The sequence below is a fragment of the Notamacropus eugenii genome, chromosome 5 (assembly GCF_028372415.1).
Source record: "Notamacropus eugenii isolate mMacEug1 chromosome 5, mMacEug1.pri_v2, whole genome shotgun sequence".
Classification (NCBI taxonomy): domain Eukaryota; kingdom Metazoa; phylum Chordata; class Mammalia; order Diprotodontia; family Macropodidae; genus Notamacropus; species Notamacropus eugenii.
The window spans coordinates 236,926,508-236,948,194 of record NC_092876.1 but is presented as its reverse complement, the minus strand read 5'-3'; the positions used below and the strand labels follow the sequence as shown (position 1 = coordinate 236,948,194).

Sequence of the window (21,687 nt, the reverse complement as noted above, 5' to 3'; positions counted from 1 at the left end):
ATTTTTCTCATTTTTTTCCACTTTGAAAGACATCTATATTTCTTTTTACTTTTTTATATATAATTAATTTATTTTTAGTTTTCAACATTCACTTCCATAAGATTTTGAGTTTTGAATTTTCTTCCCTATCCTTTCCCCCTCACCCCCGCCCCAAGATGGGGTGATATAAGCTCCACTTATACATTCATATTAAACATTTTCATATTAATCATGATACAAAGAAGAATGAGAACCAATGGAAGGAACTATGAGAAAGAAGAAACAAAATGAAACAACAAAAGAAAAGGAGAACAAATATTATGCTTTCATCTGTATTCAGACCCCCAAGTTCTTTCTCTGGATGTGGAGACATCTATATTTCTTTTGGATAAGTTTTTAAAAGATACAATTTAGTTTTTCAGAAAAAAAATTTTAGGACAACTCAGATTATGATTCAGTGTGCACAACTCTTCACCTAGACAAAGAGGCACATGGAGCTTTTACATTCCTGTTCCCCCAATCCATACCCAAATGAGCTGCTTCTGAAGAAGGCCCCTGCGGGATATTGATATAAGGAGATAAAGTTCAAGGCCCCTATCCTGCATTCAAAACTGGCTCTAACCCATCTTTCCGGATTTATTACGTCACACAACCCTTCATGCCTATCTCTATTCCAGTTAAAGTGAACTAATAGCTATTTCGAATCTCTTCCTAGCATCTCTCACCTCCACCACCCCACATTCCCTGTCAGAGGTAGAAGGAAATTTAAAGATCATACAGTTCATTCCTTCATTTTAGAAAAAAGGAAACTGAGACAGTGTCTCTCCACCCGTCATTGTTAAGTGACTTGCCCAAGGTGATGCAAGCAGAAAGTGATGGAACACAGATTCAAACTCAGATTTCCTGTCTCCAAATCCTGTGATATTTCAAACTATGACTCTTCTCTCTGGAAATCCTCTTCCTTCAACCCCCTTCGAGAACCTTTCCCTGTTCCCTCCTCTCTCCACCCAACTAAGATTCCAAGGTCCCCAGGTTCTTCACACCCTTCTGTTTTTCTTCTCTCTGTAAATCCTTTCATCACATTTTAACGTGGGGTCGTAGATTTAGAACTGGAAGGGACCTTGGAGATCAAATCCGACCGCCTCATTTACTGATGAGAAAACAGAGCAAAGAGAGGTTAAATGACTTCCCAGGGTCACACAGCTGGTACGTGAACCCAAGTCTGCCGGACTCCAAGCCCCAGTGCCCAGTCTCCTATGCCATAAATACTAGTTATGGGAATACATGTGCCATCCCCCTACGGGACCATACATTCCTGGAGGAGACGGACAGCGACGTCTTCGCCTTTTTAACCTCCGTGCCTCGCACACGGCAGGCGCTCAACAGTTTGTTGACTGAAGACAGGAAAGAAGCGGTCTCCAGCGTCCACAGTGGCAGCTGTAGCAGCGGCGGCAGCAGCGGCCTGCTAAGTCCACATGTGGCAGGGCCGGTAGAGGGGCGGGCAGGGGGGTGGGGGAGGTAATGTTTGGAGTGGGAGGGTTTACATCACCGCGAAGTTCCCGGATGGTCGTAGCCTCCGAGCGCAGAGAGCTTTTCCTGCCCGCCGGGGAGAAGTTTTCCAGAGAAAAATGCCCCGTGCGCTGCAGCTGCTGGGGAACAAGCGGGAGCCGCCGCCTGCAGCTGCGACCGCCGCCCTCATCCCGGGAGGGAGCCCGCGGGGAGGGTTCTAGGAGCGGAGCACACCCGGTAAGAGACGCGTTTTCTTCCTCGTCCTGGCTTATCTTCTCTCCCCCCGCCCCCGCCCCCACTTTCAGAACCAGGCTCCAGCTCAGAAGGTGGGGCGAGGTGGGGGATTAGGGGGAGTTGGATGAATATTTGTGCGCGCCTGTCAGCAAGCGGGGCTTTCGGGGTCGGGCTGAGCCCTCGCAGCCTGGAGGTTATGAGTGCAGCATCTGGCTAGGAGACCCTCTCTCTGGTCTGCAAGGCACATCTGCAGAAGTGAATGCCCTGCTCCTTCCCTCGGACTGGGAGGGGGATTTGGAAACACTACTTTGGGGATCAGTGGGAGGGGGGAGAAGAAGGAGATAGTGACGTGGGAAGTAAGGAGAAAAGAAAAAAAGAGAGAGATGTCGAAACAGTCCTTATTTACTCCAAGAGTGGGTTTCGTTGAATAACATCAGTCCCCTCCCAGGCCCTGCTCTCCCAGATGTGTTCCCAGCTCCTTCATCCAGCTTTCACAAAGTGGCTAACTTTTTCCTTTGGCTGCCGGCAAGGCGCTTTCTCGGATGGCCTCGCCTTCTTGATTCCTCCCCTCTGGCCGGGATGGGGCAGTCCGGGGACCGCAGGGCAAGAGGTACTTGGAGATCTTAGGAAGAAGGTGACTGTGGTGCTGCCCTTGCGCTCCGGGACAAAGCAAACTGACAACCCTTCCTGGGCTCCGCTTGACTATAGGGCGAGATTGCAAAAATCCAGTACTCGAGCTGCTCTGGGCGGAGGCATAACGAGTCCAGAGCTAATTTGCACACTACCTGCACCAAAAAGAGGAGAAAAGCTAAAAGAGACTTGTACAGCATCCCCATCAGCTTTTTTTAAAATGAAACAGTTACTTTCCGTTGTATAGTCCACTAACACATCACCTTCCTCAGTTCCTTCCTTAAATTGGACTCTTGCCTACTTGAATGTCTCCTCCAAACGTTCCCTCTTTGCATCTGCTGGTATCCGTGTATGCATGTGTGTGTGCATATGGTCACTGACCTTAAAATCACTGCCAATTCTACCCAGCACTTTTCAAAAGTATAGGATATACTCTTCCCAGACTTCTCTGCAATCATTTGTTTCTCCAGTTCCTTACTCTTTCTTTTGCTTTTTTCTAATAATATCTTCCAAAGATTTAAAGAAGTTAATTGTCAGTGCTCTCACCAGGAAAAGGAAACAAGCTGACCCAGGCAGGAATTCTGCCTGGTGGTCCAAATGCAGAACTGGCATTAGACTTGGAAACTTCTTAGTTTAACAAAGGGTGGGTCTGTTTGAAGGCAAGCCCTAGACAACTGGTGTTGGTCAGAGCAGGCTAGATCTGGGCACCCCTCTCTTGTTTCATTTTTGTCCCTCTTAGTCTTATACCCGAGAGGAAGAGGGAAATAGTGGATAGAGTGCTGGACTTGGCAGCAGGAAGACCTGTGTTCAAATCTTGCTTCTGGGACTTAGTAACTGTGCAATCATGGACCAGTCCTTTAACCTATCTGAGCCTCAGTCTCTTTATCTCTAAAATGGAGATAATCACGTCTGTTATTGTGAATCTCAGATAAATAATGGGTAAATAAAGGTGAAGGGTGGCTGAAGTGGTGACCAGTAGGATGTGAAAGGTGTGAAGAATGTCATTGTAGAAGTTCGAAAATGACCATTCTTGGCCTCTTATTGACATGTATTTCAACTGAAGATCAATTAGGTGTGGCCCATCATATACAAACTTTAAAGTCACATATCATTTCATGGTAATTGCTCCTTATGGTCCACATTCTAGCTATTGAGTTATATGGCTCCAGGCCCCTTCTGAGTTCCACATAAAACCCCTAAGTCATTGACACTATCCATCTGATTTGACCTTCAGTTCTGAATAGTGTTAATACTAGTGCTGGACAAGCTAGGTATTCTTGAGACATCAGGTCCATCCAATCCCTCGCTATAGTATACTTTAAGAGAATATGGAAAGTTTTCCTTTATCAGTTACTTTTTTTTTTTTTGCCAGTTTCCCATTCCTGCTACAATTTCAGTACAATGTAATAACTTCATTTTAAATTGTTGGCATCCTTTTCTCCACAAAATATCTGTTTCAAATATTAGTAAGTTGAGCCCAGGAAAGTTTTTACTGAAATCTATTTGCAAATAGTTATATGAAGTTTGCTTCTTGTGGATGACTGCCATATCATGGCAATGGAGTTTGCATAGTTCAATGAAAACTATGAGCTATGTTGTGCAGGGTAACCCAAAACAGACAAGTCATAGTGGAAAACTCTGACAAAAGATGATCCACTAAAGAAGGAAATGGCAAACCACGCCAATATCTTTGCCAAGAAAACCCCATGGACAGTATTAAAATGCTAAAAGATATGACATCAGAAGATGAATAGAAAGGCCTGGCCTGTTATGGTCAGGGTCATGAAGAGTTGGGTACGAATGAACAACAAAAGTGAAGTTTTGGAGGTGGAAGGAGCATAAGATCTGATATTAATAGATATTCTATTAAAATATAATGAGATAGATTTTTTCCTAGGGCTCAAATCCCTCTCTGCTAGTAAAGTAGGCTCTTAGTCAAGTCCATAAGCCCTCTTGGTGCATTAGGATACCATTTAGTCTGTTATACTTAAACTGAAGAATGAGAAAGAAATAATAACCAGTAGAAGAAGATGAGAGAAACTAGTCTGTTCTTACCATTTTTTCATTTCAAATTGTCAGCTCATAGTGGTCTGGCTATAGATAAAGAGAATAGTGAGTTTATCCATGTCACTTGCCACCTTTCATATTCCAGGCTGATATTGCTGATCAATATTGCTCTTTTAGTGTGTGGATGGGGAACAAAAACACAAAACCAAACCTGATGGCCTCTGTGCTGATCCTTCCACATTCCACACAGGTAAAGAGCACTCAGGACTGTGGCATCAGCAGCTGCGTTTAACTGATTCAGCTGAATCTGTCACTGTCCCGAATTTCTGCGCACTTGGAATCTTGATCTGCCTGAAGCCTTTCCTCCACTTAACTTCAATCCAACAAGCATTCATTTAGCACATGATAGATTTTCAGGCCCAGAATTAGGTGCAGGAGGTACAGAGACAAAAAGAAATAGTCTCTATCCTCAAGGAGCTCACATTCTACTAAAATAATACATTTATTTCAATAAATACATACAATACACTTGGAGGAGAGAAAGCAGACTGATTGCAATAATAGAGTTGCTGTTGGAAGAGTCCTTAGAGGGCATCTGTTATAACTGAGGAGGAAAAAAAGGCCCAGAGAAATTAGATGATTTAACCAATATAATTGTTGTTAAGTTGTTTTTCAGTCATTTCTGTCTCTTGGGACCCCCTTTGGGGTTTTCCTGGCAGAGATACTGGAATGGTTGGACATTTCCTTCTCCAGCTTATTTTACAGATGAGGAAACTTGAGGCAAACAGAGTTAAGTGACTTGCCCAGGATTACACAGGTAGTAAATGCTTGAGACTGGATTTGAACTCAGGAAGATAAGTCTCCTTGACTCCAGACCCAGCACTCTATCCACTGGGCCATCTAGCTGCCTTCCTAGTGTCATATGGACCCCTATAGCAGGACAGGAATTTGTGCTCATGAGCTGTAATAAGTACATCACTTTTTCCTGCATAGAATTTCCCATTGGAAGTAGCACCTGAACCTTGAAGAAAGCTAAAGATTCTGAGAGGCAAACATGAAGAAGGAATATGTTCCAGGCATAGGACTCAGCCTGAGTAAAGGCACAGAGATGGGAGATGAGAAGACAAATTTTGAGAACAGCAAGTAGACCAGTGTGGCTAGAACAATAGTATGTGAAAGGGAGTAGTGCTAAATACATTTAGAAAATTAGACGTGAGTTAACCTGTGAAGGATTTTAAATGCCAGGTGAAGAATCTATATTTTACCCTAGAGGCAACAGATTGCTGTAAATGGAGACATGGTGCTTTAGGAAGGTTATGCAATAGTATTGCAGATAGATTTCAAGTAGAAGCAGGGATTCCAGTTAGAAGGCTATTACAGTAATAGTCCAGGCAAGAGGTAATGAGGACCTGACCTAGGGTGGTGGCTTTGTGAGGGGAGAGATGGGAGGTAATGTGAGAGATGTTGTGGGAATGAAATTGACAAGACTTGGAAACTATGTGTGTTTGAGGTGGGGAGTAGTGTTGAGTGAAAGGGAAGAAATTATTCCAAGATTAGAAACTGAGATGATAGGAATAATGGTAATGCCCCCAACAGAAATAGGGAAATTGAAGGAGGGACAGGTTTAGAGGGAAAGATAATGAGTTTTGTTTTGGATTTGTGTTGATTCTGAGATACATGTGTAATAATCAGGTGCAGATTGTTAGAAAGTAATATTTTATTAATGAGAATTAGAAAGGATCTTAGAGGTCATCTTATTTTACAGATAAGGAAATGAAGATCTGAAGAACCAATGTCCAACAAGCAGTTGGTAGTATTGCCCTCAGGAGAGAAGTGAGCGTTGGCTCTATAAGTTTGGGAGTTAATCTAGGTCATCTAGTTCCTAATTCCTGTGCAACTGAACAGTCTCTCTGCTATTGCTTCCCAGAAATCTACAATCTTGCCACACTTGCTTATCTTGGCATAGAAGTAACCCTGAGTTCTCAAAGGCTAAACCAATAGAATATAAACACTCACTGGTCCTTCTAAGCTCAAAAGGCTTTGAATACTGACCAATCTGTCCTCTGAAAAGTAGTCAAATTAAATTTGCAGAGGATTATCACCAGGGTGGTGTCAAAGTGAATTTTTCAGCCACAAGCAAATCTGGAAGGCATATTACTAATTTATAGAGGAGTTATGATCTGCTCCTATGAATAAAATCATAGGTCATTGCTTTTTAGAGTATTTCATTAAGATATATGAAACTATATTTCAGGGTGCCACCATACTTAAATCTCTGTGAGTCTTTCCAATTCAAACTGTGTATATGAATCAGGTTAAAATAGGGATCAAGAATTGACGTGATATCACTTATTCATTCATTCATTGGTTCATTCATTTATCGGTTCATTTATTCCTCACCCCCTACATGTAAGTCACACAAGACATATTCATGAGGAAAATGGTGTGAAGAAAGAGACATATTGAGTGAGAGGGAAGAGTCAAGGATGACTTGTTGGTTATGAGCCTGGGTGATATGAAAAATGGCACTGCCCTTCACTGAAATATTAAAGTTGGAGGGGGAACCTTTGGAGGTAAAGATATGGGTGGGGGTGGGAGAGGAAGAAACTAACAGGCTAGTAGGGAAGGTAAGACATATTCACAAGTTCATGGAGACACTCTAATATAGTGAAATAAGCATTAGAGTTGGCATCAGACCTACTTCAAGTCCTAACTTCATTCCTGAATATGTGTGGCATTGGGCAAGTCTCTGAGCTACATTCTCTTCATCTATAAAATGAGGAGGTTGAATTCAAAGATATCTGTAGTCCCTTTCTGCCCCAAATACTGCAGGGTACTGTGTAGTAATTGCCAGAAAGGAGATATATTTAAAATAATCATAATAATGCTATGGGAGTTGAGAAAGCAATTTCCTCCAGCTAGAAAATAAAGGAAGAAAGGCTGATTATGCTGCCCCTTAAAGAATAAGTAGATTATTAACAGATAGAGATTTGGGGAAAAGGTCAGAAGGAAAGAAGTGAGGAGTTTAAGGGACATAAAAGGTAAAGAAAATCTGGCACCGAGACAGGGAAATATAGGAATACTAAGTCATTGTAAGTTACTAAGCTATAATACTAAGTGGCTATGAGAGAGAATGCATCATATAATGGAAAGAGCAGTGAACATGAAGGTTTTCTTCCCAAATTGTCCATTAGTTAGTGGACTTCTTGGAGCCTCAGTTTCCTCATCTCTTAAATGATGTTAGATTAAGTGACCTCTAAGTCTACCTCTAGTTCGAAACGTCTATGTATGGTTCTATGCATGAGGGTCCTACTAGAAAATATGTTTGGAAAAGTAAAGGGTGCCACAGGAGGGCTTTGAGAATCTCAGACTAAGGAGCTGGTACGTTATTCTCTCAGCAATAGAAGACCATTAAAGAAGGACATGATCAGAACTTTCCCTTTAGGAAGATTATTTAGGTCATTCATTCCATGTCCTCTCATTTCCTTAGATTAAGGAAAGGGGCAAAGAAATTACTAAGCACCAAGTATAGTTTTCATCTCTCCTCAGACTTCATTTTATTTCACTGTTAACTTCTGAATTCCATATAGATTCCTGTGTCATTTGTATAGTTTTATAAACAGGTTAAAAAATAAATCAGATTGTTGCAAGTCTTAGTACAGTTTAAAACTGCGTTAAGATGTAGGACACCTGTATTTTCTCTTGTTTTATCCACAATTACCTCTGCCCACCCCCCCTTAATTCTATTTAACCATTAATCAAGCAACTAATAATATCCAACATTGTTTAGTCCCTTAGGGTATACATAGTGCCTTAAGTATGTTCCCTTATTTATTCCTCACAACAACATTTTACAGTTGAAGAAACCGAGGCTGACAGAGGCTAAGTGACCAGCTACTACTGAGTATCTGAGATAGGATTCAAACTCGGACCTCCTTGATTTCAAATCCAACAGTCCATTCACTATGCTAATATGTATTAAGTGCTTAGTCTATGTATAAAACATTGCATTCCTTCATTCCTCCATATCAAGATACTAAAACAAACAAAAAAAACCACTAAATATGTGCTGATTTCATAGCAGCTATATGGCACTATGAATAGACTGATGGACCTGGAATTTAGGAGGACCTGAGTTCAAATGCATCTCAGACACCATTGGCAAATCACTTAAACTCTGTTATGCCTCAGTTTTTTAACCTGTGTGTCATTAAGATAAAATGAGATAATATTTGTGAGGTGTCTCACAAACCTTAGAATGTTTATATAAATGCTAGCTATTACTACTATTGTTATTATATTATGTTACAGATAGTTTATTTTATATCCAAATACTCAGAAAATTTCCCAATCACTACTCTCTCTCTCCATTCTTCCCCTCTTCCCTCCCCCCAGTTCTCTCTAGCCCTTTGGTGATAGAATGAGGGAAGAGGTTTAAAAAAATCCAAACTCATTACTGCATCTTGGAAGAGGAAAAGCCTTTGTTTTTCATTTAAAAGAAATTACGGTAGTAAATAAAATCTGAAAGGGGTGTGTGTATGTATGTGTGTGTGTGTGCGTGCGTGCGTGCATGCGTGCGCATGCATGCAAGTGGATTGTATAAAATGCAGAATGTTTGGAAACATAGGAGTTGTTATTTTAGAAGGTCTAACATTATATTCCTCAGACTGGTCTTGACACTTATTTTAATTAAAAATAAGTTGCAGATGTGCAGCTCATTCTATCCTCCACTTGACTACCATTATTTTTGCCCAGAGATGGAAGGAATAACAAAAATACAAAACAAACAAACAACAACAACAAAAAAAAAACCTTAGGAAGCAAGAAAGGTGGTGGTCACTCAGTGCAGCATCTTTTCTGACAACTGTGTGTCTTTGGAGAAATGCTAAAAATGAGAGTGTCCTAGCTTGTGAGTGTCTCTAAGGGTGAGGGGCAGGTAAAGTAAAGCACTTGGCAAACTGGGAGCCATGCTGTAGCCTAGCCAATGGTATCCTGTAAGATATGTATGACCAGATTTGTGGCAAACATCTTACCCTAATAACTACCTTTGATGAAGTAGAGAAAAGCACAAAGAGAAGAAAGAGGGGAAGGAAGGCAAAGAAAGAATATCCACTCACCTGGAACCTAGGCAGCCGGAAGTTTTGATCTCCCATTAACATGTGGTGATATCACCTGTATGCTATTTATGACATATGTACCCAATGGCTCAGAATTTCCTGTTTCCTCTAGAGCAGCAGTTAACCACATGTTGGCCATAAGTTCACCAAATGGCAGTTAGTGGACTAGATGATGTTGGAGTATTTCTGGCTACTTCTGTCACAAGTGGTGGCAGCAGGAAATTGCTGTATAAATGTGTCATATAAAGGTGCTGTATAAGTTGATTTTTCTCTCTTCTTGTAAGATGATGTATCCAATGAGATAATAGAGGTGACATACATTTTCTATATACATGTCAGTAACTGTTGTGATATGCATTTTGTTTATAAATGTCAGCAGTCCTCATCATTGGTATACAGAGAGACTGAACAAACTAGCAACATGACATGGTCAGCTCCTTTTTCACCCTTTCTGCTACCTCAAGACTAAGAGTAAAGGAATTTTGATAAGATTCTTTGACACCATCTTGGTACTTTGGGATGTGCAGCTGTGTTCATATAAGCCCTTTCAGAGCTTCACTGAAGTCAAATGTAATAGACTAACATTCATCATTTTCAAAAGGAATGTGATTGCATGCCATCTAAGGGGGGGGGAGGGAGAGGGAGAAAATTTTAAACTTATGGAAGTGATAGTTGAAAACTGAAAACAAATTAATTTTTAAAAATAAAAAAGGAATATAGCTAAAAAGAGGGAAATATATAAAACTATTTTTTAGTTTAATTACAATATTTTATAGATGATGTACTAGTAAGGATAAGCTGCTATGGGGTTATGCAAATAAGACATTTTAATAAAATATTGAATAAAGCTCACTATTAATTTCTTTTTTACTTCTTTGATAAATTATCTTTTGGATATTACCTCAATTTCTTCTTCTGATTAATTTTCTTCTTATATATTCAGTTATATTCATTACATTTAATTAAATTGTTCAAGGTTTTCTGTAGTCTGAGTCCTAGCTCACGAGTCCAACCTTATTTTTCACTACTTTTAATTGCCGTGTTCCAGTCAAACTGGCTATACATCCATCAGTGAACACCCCTTGTGCTTTTTCTGCCTTTCTTGTCACCATCCCCTCTGCCTAAATGTCCTTTCATGTCTCCACCTTTCAAAATCCTACCTGTGTTTCAAGACTTAGCCCAAATGACACTTTCTCCATGAGGATTTTCGTTTTCTCTACCAGATCAACATAATTTCTGAATTCCCAAAACTATCAAAGGGAGGCATTGTAGTATAATGAGGAGAGCTTTGAATATGAAGTCAGCAGAGACCTGGGTTCAACTCATGCCTCAGATAGCTACTAATCATATAACCCTAGACAAGACACTTAAACTTCTCTCTCAGTAATCTCATCAACTCCCATATCGGTTATTTCTGCATAGATGTTTCTCAAATCGATATATCCAACGTAATCTCTCACAGATCTTAACGCTTATTAAGGGCCTGCTTTGTGCAAAGCACTCTGATATGTCCTGATTATACAAAGATAAAAAAAAGAAAAAGCCCCTTATCTCTATTTGCATTCTACTAATCTCTTTGGGACTCAGTTTCCTAATCTGTAAATGAGAAGATTGTACTAGATGACCTCTGAGATTCATGCAAGCTATAAATCTTTTGTCATATACCTTAGTACTTTCAACCTTTCTCATGTCACTTATCACAGTTCACTTTGTATTAGAATTATTTTTATAAATGTTTTATCTTCCTGAACATTTGTAAACTCCTTGAGAATATATGCTATTCTTCGTATTCTTCATCTACAACATCCTGCACATAGTAGGCAACAAATAAATGTTAACTGAATGAATGAACGAAATCTACCTCTCCATTATAAATATTTAAGAGGGAAAAAGTTATCTTAAAGTGTGTTGAAACTGTGAATGTGTGTGTGTGTGTGTGTTCTGAAATGTAGTATGGCTGGTCAAAGTGCTAGAAAACGTATTTCAGATAAAAGAGCTGTTGATCATTGTGATATGCACATGCTTCTGGTTTACTGGCATTATTAATCATAAATGTTGAGACAGCTAAGTGGAGCAGTGGATAGAGTGCTAGACCTGGAGTCAGAAAGAGCTGTATGAACCTGGGCAAGTCACTTAAACTCTTTGTGCCTCAGTTTCTTTATTTGTAAAACTGGGATGATAATAGCACCTACCTCCCAGTGAGACAATTATAAAGCACTTAGCATAGTACCTGGCACATAAGTGCTATATAAATGCTGACTATTATTATTGACATAATTATTCATATAAGTTGAGGCAGCTAGGTGGTTCACTGGATAGAATACTGGTCCTAGAGTCAGGAAGAACAAATCCAGCTTCAGACACTTCCGAACTGTGTGACCCTGGGCAAATCACCTAACCTCTGCTTGCCTCACCTTCCAAAACTGTAAAATGGGAATAATAATAGCATTTATCTTCTAGGAGTTATGGTGATAATCAAATGAGACAGTATTTGCAAAGTACTTAGCACGGAACTTGGCATGTAGTAGGTACTGTATAAATGTTTATTCCCCCTTCCCATATAAGTTGAAGACAACAAGGCAACTGATTTTTCTATCTTCTTGTAATATGATGTATCAAATGAGATGATAGACTTGATGTACATTTTCTTTTTTCCTTCATAATATTTTTCCCAATTACATGTAAAAATAATTTTTAATATTCATTTTTTAAAATTTTGAGTTCCAAATCTTCTTCCTCCCTCCATCCTTTCCCCCCTCCCTGAGACAGGAAGAAATTTATATAGGTTATACATGTGCAGTCATGGAAAAATATTTCTGCATTAATGACATACATTTTCTATATAAACAGTAATTATTGTGACATGTTTTCTATATAAATATCCGTAATCATCATCACCATCATAGGAATGCATCGAGACTAAGCAAGCTGTGCCCAGATGTACAGACACACCTGAAGTAAGCCTTACTATTGGGGAGGGAACAGCCATTCACCCCAGATGAGAAAAGGAAGACCCAATGGTAATGTTTGCCCCAGGGTGTGGGAGGGACACACAAGGCACCCATTGTAAACAGGCCTATATTTATTATAAATAGTTTATTTCAGTAGCAATAAGGATAATAATACCGAAAGGAGAAGTTTCTTTCATCTGTAAATAGCCAGTGTTCAGAAAGATTGAGTTTATTGTAGAGGTTAGAAAATAACATCTGGTATTTTGCACTCGTATCAGTTGCAAATGTTTAAGAGGGATCAGGCTATTTTATTTTGCTGTTGTATCTTCAGCATCTAGTAAAATGTCTGGTATGCAGGAGACACTCAATAAACTGTTTGGTTAATTGATTTTTTTTATTAATGAAGTGGGAATCTTCCCCAAGGCTCTGTACTAGGCCCCCTTCTCTTCTCTCTCTCTCTCTCTCTCTCTCTCTCTCTCTCTCTCTCTCTCTCTCTCTCTCTCTCTCTCTCTCTCTCTCCAGTTTCTTCATGACTGCATCATCTCGTTTAATTGTCCGTGACTCAAATTTTATCCAGTATTCAGATCCAATCTCTCCCCTGAGTTTCAATCATGCTTCACCAGTTGCCTAGTGAACATTTTAAACTAGATATCCTAGAGACATCTCAAACTCAGCATCTCCTAAGCAAAATTCATTACCTTCTCTGCCAATAATCCCTCTCTTCCATATGCCCCTATTTCTGTCAAAGGCACCACTAGTCTTCCATTCTCCCAGATTTGTAACCTTGACATTAACGTGGACTCCTTACTCTCCCTCATCCCCTATATTTAATCAGTTGCCAAGTCTCAATATTTCTACTTCTCCAACATCTCCAATGTATCCAACCCATTCTCTCCATTAACATGCTGTCACCTTAGTTCAGGGTCATATCACCTATCACCTAGATTATTGCAACAGCCTCTAATTTGGCATCCCTGCCTCAAATCTCTTCCCTTACCAATCTATCCACCACACTCCTGCCAAAGTGTCTTTCCATAAGCACAGATATGTGCAAACCTGATAAAGTTTAGCATAAATAAATTAAATAAATAAATAAAGATTTAGCTAAAATTAAATTAAATGGAAACAAATACAATTATTTAATTATAATTAAATATAAACTCTGTTTTACTTTTAAAGCCCATCCCAACTTTGCCTTAACCCATTTTTCCAGCCTCATTGGACATCACACTTCTTGTACTTTGATCTATCCAAACTGGTCTTCTCTCTGTTCTTCGCATACATTGCTCTATTTCTCATTTTCTTGTCAGTGCATTGGTCATTCCACATGACTGGAAGGCATTTCCTCCTCACCTCTGCCTCACAGAGTCCCAGAAGCAACTTAAATATCTCCTTCTACATGAAGCCTTTCCTGGACCTCTTAACTGCTGATGCCTTCCTTCTCAAACTACCTTATATTTCACTACTTTCTACTTTGTATTTATTTGTATTTATCTCCTTTATGTTTGTTCTGCATGTGTGAGTGTGTATATGCACATGCATATGTGTGTATGTAAGTGTGTGTATGTGTGTGTATACACTTGTTTCCCCTGTTAAACCATAAGCTTCTTATGAGTAGGGGTTTATTCATTCATTCATTTCTTTATTTCCTTATTTATTTTGTTTTTTCATTGTATCTCCAACCCCTAGCCTGGCACCAAGTGCCTGTTTAGTACATACTCATTGATTAATTAGGAATAGCATTTCACCTTAAGTCCATGGGGATTTAAAATTTTTTGCAAAGAGACTGTGGGGTAGATTAGAATTGGCACAGGACCCAGGATGTGACTGTAGCACAAAATCCCTTGACCTCTCTGAACCTCAGAAGAGACCATCTCTAAAATGTTTCCATTATTCAACTGGAAGAATTTTGAGGAAAATGCTTTGTGAAAGTGAACTCTATAGAAATACGAATTGTCATTATTATGACTTTAGAATGGCAGTTCTAGATCTGGTCTTTTTGGGTACTGGACATTTTTTTTGGTGGAGGAGACTCATAGGTTTGGGCGTGTCTGTGAGAGGGAATGATGGATAGGTCATAGGGAAACGAAAAAGGAGAACTGTACCACCTGCTAGGCCAGTGACGTCCTTTAGGATTTATGCTATTAAGTCTGCGGTAATGGGTTCATCCTGTTAGCTGTCTCTAATAATGTCAAAAAAACCAGTCACTTCAGTGAGTTCACTCAAACAGCTGGTGACTGACAAAAGAAACCCAGTCAGTTGTTTGGCACACCTCACAAGTCAAACGACCAACTGGTTGAAGATTTCACTTTTCAACCAGTTGCTAAAGTATCTGTCCCCCAGCTCTAATTCTATGATCTGCCAAACATTTTTGCATGACCTCAGAAACTGATAGTTACTGGACAGTTAGGACCAGCAAAAGGGAAAGAAAAATATAGTGATATCCTGAAATGATACTCTCCTAAAAATGTTTCATAGGTCAGAAGAAAGAGGAAAGAAACTGTTTGATTCTCCAGGGACTGATGAATGTTGTCCTTTGAGGGTCTTTCATTTCTTGGAACATGGTCCTTGGCCTTGAAAAACCAGGAAAAGGAACAGATAAATCTGTGGAAAGTGGTGGTAAAGAGAATTTGGGCACCAACAGCATTTTAAAAACCAGCCAAAAACATTAAAAAATAATTAAACCTTGACAAAAACAGAAGCCTTGACTATTTATTTTCCAAGATTATAAATAATTAGCATGTTAATCACAGTAGTCTAGGATTAGAAGATTGTTGTTTAAACCCTGGAGATGCAGTCTCACTGCAGTAAGATATAACAAATATTGATTTCTTCAACTGATAGGATCTTTAATAGGCCAAGCCTTGGTAGTGGGGTACACAGGGTTAGTCAATCATCCAACTTACTAAGCAGGTGTAATGAGTGACTTACAGGTTCATTGATCCAGGTTTGCATGGGAAGAAAAAAGAAGACAGGAGCCCTTAGCATTTATCAAGCTGGAAAACTGACATAGACAGATACTGCACTCAGCATAATACCTAGCACATAGGACATGCTTAACAATGATTTATTGATTGACTGTCTGACTGACTGAAAGACAGGAAGACTGAGCTCACTTTCAAGAAAGCAAAAAAATTCATTAGCAACAATTCTTTGGGACAAGGAGAATTTGAATTAGTTGGCTTTTAAGTCAGTGGTGCTTAGAAAATTCCACCAAAGTTCTCGTCATAACATTGACACAAGCTTGTATTCCTAGAGGCTACCAACACACAGTAGGGCACCAAGTGTTGGCAACAGTTCCCAAGTTGGAAATGCTTCATCTTGCTCTATGACCTGTTAACTGTATGCTTGTCATCTGACAATAGTCGTTCAGTCAGTAAACATTTATGAATCACCCACTATGAGCTAAGCATTATACTAGTTACTGGGGATACAAAAAGAGGCAAAAAAAAGACAGTGCCTGTCCTCAAGGTGCTTACAATCTAATGCTGCTTGACAACCAGTCTACATATGAAGGACATTTATCAGCAGAGGATGGGCCACTGGGTGCTGAACCTGACAACCAGCCTGCATATGAAGGACACTTATCAGCAGAGGATGGAGAATTTTTTGACCATCGTTAGCGTCTAATAAAAATTTTTGCCAAAGTAGGAAGGGGTTGCTGTCTACATTTGAATGGACAGACAGAATACCAACACTAAGGAAATCAATACTCTTTTATAAATTTCTGAAGTCTTTTTTAAAGCAATTTTTTTAAGTAACATGGCAACAAAGTATTGTGAGAGAGAAGAAAAAGTACTATTTTTAGAGTCAGAGAACATAGGTTCAAGCCTGCCTCTAATGTTTATTATTTGTATGACCCTGGGGAAGTCACTTCTTAGGATCTCAGTTTCTTCATCTGTAAAATGCATGGGAGAGGGTGTGGAAGTGAACAGTTATAGACTTTCTAGACCTATGTTCCTATGAACGCTATGAATTTCAAGTATTGTGATCAGTGTCATTGATTAAATTGAATTATAAATTAAACTGATTAAAATCTGAGTGAAGCCCAAGGTTTAGAATAAATTCATAGTATTGATTAATCTAGGGTTATTTTCATTGTTGTTCTTTCACAGAAAGCCCTGGTGGGGAGAAGAGGGGGAGTATACTTACTTTATTTGAGGCAAATTTAAAAATTAAAAGGATGTCAAAGTCAGGACTTAAATATCATGGTATATATCCTGGAACCAGAATTTTTAAATTTAGATCCAATACCATTTTTCTCCTTCAGTGCGTTCTGGGAACTGGGAGAACTGGATGAAAAATAAGAGTCAGTATCACAGAGTTTCAGTGCTAGAGAGGACATTGTAGGTCATTTAATTCAACTTTTTTATAGAGAAGGAAACTGAGGCACAGATGTTTAAAGTTATTTGACCAAGACCACACACCTAGTTAGTGCAGAGCCCAGTCTACAACTTGGGTCTCCTGATTCCCAGTCTAATGTCCTTTCCAAAGCAACATGTTTCCTCTCAGCCTTTTACTTAGAAAAGTTCAGTGAAAGGATGGTAATTTTTTAAAACCTAGTCAGTCAATAAGATTTGCAAAGCACTTATTATGTGCCCAACACTGTGCTGAGCACTTGAAAATCTCTGTAGGAATTCTATGAACTACAGGCAGCTAGGTGGTGCAGTGGATAGAGCACCAGTGCAGGAGTCAGGAGGACCTGAGTTCAAATCTCACCTCAGACACTTAACACTCACTAGCTGTGTGACCTTGGGCAAGTCACTTAAGCCCAATTGCCTCATCCTGGGTCATCTCAAGTCATCCTGATGAACATCTGATCACTGGATTCAGTTGGCTGTGGAGGAGAAGTAAGGCTGGTGACCTGCACAGCCCTCCCTCACTCAAAACAAAGTCAAGTGATGGCGTGGTCTTCTGCAACGAAGGATGAACACACACACATACAATACTATAATAAATCAGCATAGCTTAAAATACACATAGCAAAGCATAATTAAGAGGTCCATATAAAGCAAAGATGAACCTGTGTATTCATAGATCTTCATTTCTTACAGACTTAGATGCAAATTGACCCCATCAATTCATTTGAGATATGCATCCTATAATAACTATTTTCTGTTTTGTTTTAAATGATTTGTTCTGTCACAGGCACTAAGCACTATGTCTGTTTTCTCTTGTTTCCCCTTTATTAGGACTAATCATTTCCTGCCTTCTTTCTTCATTTTTTCAAAGTGCAGTCTATAGACATAGATATTTTGTCTTCCAGAACGGAAAAACTCAGAAAGAAAACCTGTATTTAAAGTTCGTGGAGTTTTGGTTTCATTTTAATACATAAAAATGAAATAAAAGCCAAAATAAAAGATTTGTTTCATAGAAAAGGAAAAATTAGAACTTTCTGTTCCAATTTATTTATCATTAAAAAAAAACAACAAAATCTAATAAAATGTGTCTCGGGAAATGTTAACTACCCATTAGGGGAAATGCTTCACTGAGAACCAAAAATCTTGCTTAATATAAAGCATTCAGAGGAAAATATTAAGTACCCAATTTGGGGGAGATTTGGGAGGAATTAAGTCTGCATAACTGAGTTTCCCTCTGGAATTCCCAATTCTGCAAACAAGGCTCCTTTCAGAGCTTTAGTCCTAAATTATTCTGAATTACACGAAGAGGAGAAAGTGATTCATAGATGATAGGAATTTAACTCCAAAATCCTGTTGATGGTTGTTGCCTTTTTCTCCTTGCTGATTTTGGAAAGAGGTGAGAGCAGCTGCCACCCCTTTTAGTTTAGTGGGTCCTTGCCAAAATGCATTATTTGTATGTGTGTAAGGCGAGCAATACATTTTCTAATCAAAAGCAGCTGTACCACCAGATTGGCTTATATGAGCATAAAATAGCAGAATCAGTCAGACAAACTTCTTTTCTCTGGGTAGGTCTGTCCATCATTCTCCAGACTGAAAGAATAACTCAGCTTTGTAGCTCATTTGACATAGATGACAAAGTGATTTTGTTCAGGGAGTGGAAGTCAGAATAAGAAAACCCTGTAAGCTCTTGATAAGTGACATAATAATGCATTACACCATTGTTAATGTGAGTATTTGAAAGATTAAGAAGCATATGAGGGAGACATTCTGATTTAGAAAGAACAATGTGTCAGGGTAATACTCCCTAACAGCTGGGCCTGTTGAATGAGCCTAAATTATCTGGATAAAAGTCCCTTGGAAAATAAGTTTGGACATTATGCCAAACTACCAGGGTAATAATAAGCTAAGGGACTCATGCTGTGAAATGTCATGGATTTAGACACACCAACTGACATGTCTGATGGGAGGAAACTGACTAAATCTCAGCAAAGAAACAAGTTCCCAAGTGAGCCTCCTACTTTCCCAGTCCTGCATAGTTTGTAACCAGAGCAGTATCTCAGGATGATATGTCCTTGAGAGGAATACCTAAGGTTCACCAGTACTGAATGGTTTCATGCATTCCTTCTCTCTTCATACCCATACCATTTTCTTCTTAATGAAGATTTTGTAGAGATCATAGGATGTAGAGTTGGAAAAGATCTTGGGAATCAGAGTATCACTGGGTCATAAGCTCTAGAGTTATCAGAGATTTTAGAGGCCATATAGCCCAACCCTCTCATTTTATAGATTAGGAAACTGAGGCCCAGGGAGGTCAAGTAACTTGTTCAAGGTCATACAGATAGTAAGGTATCACAGGTGTTTTCTAGTTCAGTCCTCTCATTTTATAGATGAGTAAATTTTCCCTCACAGAGGGAAGCAACTTACCCGTGCTTACATAGATTGGGGGGGAAAGGGGGAGAAACCTGCAGCCTCAAGGCCACATGTGGCCCTTTAGCCACACTTGAGGACCTAGAGGGCCACATGTGACTTCAAGACTACAGGTTCCTCATCCCTGATAGTAAGCAGCAAAACCAGGATGCCAACCCAGGTTTTTTTGCTCCAAATTCATCATTCTTTCCATTAGCTTCAATGATGATAATCTGGGGAAATCCCTGGGTCTTCACTCCTAAAGTCCAGTTCAGGCCTAAGACCCCCAAATCTCTCCCTGTTGCCAGGCCCAAAAGAGGTACCAAAATGAGCTATCTTTCTGAGAATGGCTTAATACTAGATTTCTGGCTAGATTTTGGTCTGAAGCTGGAACCCCCACATATATAGACACACTGCTAGCTCAGTCTAGCATCATCACTTCAGTGCACTTTGGTGGGATGTCCAAGTTCTCGAGCAGCCTCAAAGGTAACATAGACTCCAAAAGGTTGGACCACAAAGGATGTGGTTGTGTTGCTGGTTGTGCAACATCAAGTGATGGGCCTGCAATCCACATGCCAAAGTTTCCATTTTTTAAAAAAATAAGCGTCTGTGTAGTGTAGTGGCAAGACACTGAATTAGGAGTCAGAAAATTTGGGATTTAGTCTAGCTCTTCTTGTTACTAGAGACATTTACCTTGGATAGAGACATTTAATTTTTCTGTGCCTCATTTTCTCCATGCCTATAGTGATAATCATGTACAGGACCATCTTCTTCCCAAGGTGGTTAGGAGGATCAAGTAAGGTAATGTATGTGAAAGAGATTTGAAAACTAAGGCAATATTAACATAAGGAAAAACAAAAACAAACAAATAAAAAAGGCATCACCTCTTAGTTAACTGTATAACCCTGGACAAATCACTGACATTCTCTGGGCTTTGGTTTTGTCATCTTTAAATAAAGGAGTTACATTAGATGCCTTCTGGGCCACCCCTAATTATATGATCCTGTGATCTAGAAGAGGGCATCTGGGTGGCACAGTGGATAGAGCATCAGGCCTGGAGTCAAGAAGACTCATCTTCCCAAATTCAAATCCTGCCTTAAGCACTTAATAGCTGTGTGACTCTGGGCAAGTCACTTTGCCTCATTTGCCTCAGAGCCTCATCTTTAAAATAAGCTGGCGAAGGAAATAGTAAACCACTCCAGTGTGTGTTAATCCTTCGTTGTGAAGAAGACCATGCCATCAGAGAAATAATGACATGACTTTGTCTTGAGTGAGGGAGGGCTGTGCAGGTCACCAGCCTCACTTCTCCTCCAAAACCAGTGACCAGATATTCATCTGGATGACTCAAGATGACCCAGGATGAGGCGATTGGGGTTAAGTGACTTGCCCAAGGTCACATAGCTAGTGAGTGTCAAGTGTCTGAGGTGAAATTTGAACTCAGGTCCTCCTGACTCCTGCACTGGTGCTCTATCCACTGTACCACCTAGCTGCCCCAAACCACTCCAGTATCTCTGCTAAGAAAACCCGAAATGGGGTCACAATGAGTTGGACATGACTGAAAAGACCAAATAACAAAATGATCTCTAAGAACTAGGGGAAGATAAAAATAGGATGTATATGGCATTCTCTTGGCTTAAAGGCACAGTCTAAATCCAGCTTATTTCTTCATCTTCATTATTAACATTCTAACTTATCACCTACCAATGTTAGAAGTCCTTATGATTTTTTCCCTTGAAGCTACCTAGTTCAAGAGTATTTAAAAATAGTTCTCTGATATTTTTAGTCAGCTTGAGGACCTGAAGCCAGAAGAGCCTGCCCTGAAGAAGAGCCTGCATGTGTGTGTGTGTGTGTGTGTGTGTATAGTTTGTTGCTGAAGAGGACCATGCCATCAGAGAATATATACGCTATCAAACATGACTCCCCATCTCTCTCTCTCTCTCTCTCTCTCTCTCTCTCTCTCTCTCTCTCTCTCTCTCTCTCTCTCTCTCTCTCTCTCTCCCTCTCTTTCTCTTTCACACACACACAAAATATACATCCCTGAAATTTTCCTTTTCCAAAATATACCCCTCTTCCAGTACTGCAAATGTAACAAATTACTGCCAAGATTGACCTCTGCTGAAGCAGGTCTATGTGTCTGTATGTTAGGAAGTCTGCAGGCAGCAGGCAGCAAGGCATTGTCCTTGCAGTCAGAAGAACTAGAGCTCTAAGCTTTACCCCTTTCTTTCCATGTGCCTTGGACAGTTTCTCTGAGTCTCCTTTCAAAGCCTCCTGAATGGACGCTCTTCCTGGCTGAGCAGGCTTCTCTCACCCTCTTCTGTGAGAGGGGAGTAGGCCAAGAGACCACCCAGGCCATCCCAAAGCTCCAAGTCTTTCAACCCTAAGCATATGTCCCTGAACGTGACTAGAGCATAGGCTCAACAAACCATGGGCTGTGCTCCATCCTGTACACGTCAGTAGAGATAACCAACACCCAGGCCTATCCCCATGAATGTT

The 21,687-nt window shown here is 39.9% G+C and overlaps 1 protein-coding gene across 4 annotated transcripts in view; it reads left to right on the top strand.

The window, feature by feature from the left end:
• The first annotated feature begins 378 nt into the window (after positions 1 to 378).
• The window catches only part of WIPF1 (WAS/WASL interacting protein family member 1), a 168,291-nt gene continuing 146,982 nt past the window's right edge, over positions 379 to 21,687 (top strand). For all 4 annotated transcript variants that reach the window (XM_072612371.1, XM_072612373.1, XM_072612375.1 and 1 more), the window contains exon 1: positions 379 to 1,725. The gene's annotated coding sequence lies outside the window, so the exon portion shown is untranslated. The remainder of the gene's footprint in view (positions 1,726 to 21,687) is intronic.